This window comes from Pantherophis guttatus, chromosome 4 (genome assembly GCF_059756535.1).
Source record: "Pantherophis guttatus breed Tessera chromosome 4, ASM5975653v1, whole genome shotgun sequence".
Taxonomy (NCBI): Eukaryota; Metazoa; Chordata; class Lepidosauria; order Squamata; family Colubridae; genus Pantherophis; species Pantherophis guttatus.
In genome coordinates this window covers 56,018,574-56,021,526 of record NC_142066.1, presented here as the reverse complement: position 1 = coordinate 56,021,526, position 2,953 = coordinate 56,018,574, and positions in this window count along the sequence as shown.

Below are 2,953 nucleotides of genomic sequence, written 5' to 3'. Positions count from 1 at the left end.
ATATACTCCAATTAAAAGTATTTTCTTCCCTTCTATTAAAAGTTCGATTGCTATATATCTTCCTTGAACATCTACTTCAATTAATTTAGCCATTAAGTCTTTCTTTAAGTATGTAACTATACCATTTTTCTTCTCTGGAGCAGATGCAACAAAGTGTGTTCCCAATCTTGCATTTATCAAATATTTTTGGTCTCTTGTTCTGATATGTGTTTCTTGCAAACAAATTACATCATTTTTAAACTGTTTCTCCCCCTTTCTTGCCTCCTCTGCTTCTTTTCTTCTTCTGGCTTCTGGAGATGGTGGGCATCCAGCCTTTAGTACATTGATGTAAAAATCTCTTGCCTTCCAAACTGTATTGAGACGATATATTTCTCCTAAGTAGTTCACCACTAGTCCAGCTGGAACCTCCCATCTGTACTGCATGTGGCGATTTCTGAGTTCTTCAACCAGAAATACATAATCCTTTCTAGTTCTCAACATTTTTGGGGGAATTTCTTTCAGTACTAAAACCTCCCGGACTTCCTGTTTGCTGCTGGCCGCCGCCAGACGTTCCTTTGGGATCGTCAGCTTCCACTGCCTGTCAGAGCCGCCTTCACAACGGAACGGCGGCTCGAAAAAACTCCGTTCCCATGAGGAAACGGAGATAGAGCCGGCAGGGGTGGGTAGAACTCTCTGCAGAGTCCCAAAAGTTTTTCTTTTACTTTTGGGATGGAGCGGATGAGATGCCCCATATCCCCAGCCGCTGCTCCGGGCTTTGGGAGACCTCTGCTAATGCAGAGCCAGGCGTCAAAAGCAAGCCTGCGAATTTGACAGATTACTCAAAGAAAATGTGAGCTGGACCTGTAATACTGAAGCGCAAGTATTTTACTTATCTTTTAAAAATTACTTAAGAGAATAGAGGAAGAGAAAGAGGAAAAAAGTTTCTTTTTAAAATGGCGTCTGCCGCGGCTGGAGAAGAGTTTGAGAGGGAAAGTTCTTCCGTTTTTTATTATTACAATGTAGCGGAATAAATACCACTGGCTACATTTGTAGACAAAACTCCGCTCCTGTTTTTGTTTTTCTCTTTTTTCCCTGGAGGCTTGAGTGTTGCTGGCTGGAAGTCTTTTGTCTTGTTTTTTTTTTTCTTCTTCTTCTAACAAAGCCTGCTTAGGCGGAAACATGGCACTGAGGCTTGTGAAGTCAGACAAACAAATAGGTGGGGGGGATTCCCCCACCAAGAATTTAAAGGAACAAGTTTTAACTCTTCAGTCCCAGAAACCTGATTTTAATATAATAGAATTTCTCTTAGAGGAGATTGAAAGAAGGGATGAGATTGTGAATCAGCAACTTGAAAAATTTAAGCAGGAAACTAAGGAATTGGTGAAATCCAAGTTTGACTTTTTGCAGCAAAAAATTTTAAAATTGTCAGAATTCATGATTCGGTTGGATACAAATACTAATTTACTAGAGTCAAAAATGGATGAAATTCAAGATAAATTGGACAATAGAATTCAAAAAATTGAAAATGATTTGTTAAATATTCAGGATTATAGTTCAGAAGAAAAATTTAAAATGGATGTTGACCAAAAGTCTGGTAATGTAGAATATCTGCAACAGAGGATTCAAAAAGAGGTTCTAAAGATACAATATAATTTCACAGAATATGCAATAAGACTTAGAGGTTTGCAGGAAAATAACAGAGATGACTTAAGGAAAATATCTTCTGAATTTCTAGCTGGGATTTTAAAGATTCAACCTGAGGAAGTGTTTTGTAGGATTGACAGAGCTTATCGAATAAACTCCTGGACTGCCAAGCAAAGGCAATTGCCTAGAGATGTGGTAATCTATTTTTCAGATAAAGAAATTAGGAATAAAATTGTGCAAAATTCCTTCAATTCTAATTTGCAATTGTATGGAAGAAAGATTTGGATTTACAAGGAACTCCCACCTAAGATATTAATGGAAAGGAAGAAATTTGGCTTTCTGGTGTCTGAGTTAAAAAGGAGAAATATTCAATTCCGGTGGGACGTCCCAGTTGGTATTATATTGAGATATCAAGGAGAAAGATACCAGTTAAATACTGTTGAAAGAGCGGAAGAATTTTATCAAAATAGGTTGAAAATGAATTTAACGTCTTCAGATATAATACAGGATAAGCAGAAGGAGCTGGAACTAAAGACAGAGACTGTACCAGATAAATTGCCTTTGGATTTATCGGATACCCCAGCTGGATTATCTACAAATTTGAGAGAAGTGCCATCTGATTTTAATGTGATGACTTATCAAGGCAAGGACAAGCATGGAAACCAATTAGAGGATATACAAGGGATAAAAAAGAAATGCGAGACACAAAAAATTAGGATGGAGGTCAAACCCACAAAAAGAAAACAAAAAAAGAAATAGGTTGTACAAAAATAGAAATTTCTAACCCAAGCAACAGTGAAGCCAGTGATTTTAAAATATGAATGATTATGTGAAAACATAGAGGAGGCGACATATTGGTCAATATCATCCTGAGGATAGTGGCAGATCTCTGCATTGCCGTAATTTTGGGACATGGAAAGAGCCTCAAATTGATGGTTTTGAATTATCTACTTTGAAACTTCTTTTTGTGTTGATAAATATATTATAATTATCTTGAATTATAAGGCAAGAGAATCACATTGGGACATGCAGAAGATCGGGTTGTTACCCAATACGATGATGGAAATTAATAATCCTGATGAAACCCACAATTATTATTATATGGAATACAATTATAATGTCACTCGGGTGGTTGTTTTTACTTTTATATATATAAGAAGATGTTTACTACTGATGGGGGCAGATATGATTGGAGATCTTGAATAAACTGTTGCATCTGCAAGCTATGTCACCCTATTATGGATGTTGGTTTTAACAATCCAGTGGAAAGACTTCAAGAAGATATTATATGGACTATAAATTTAAAGTTATTGTCTTTTCTTTTTTTATT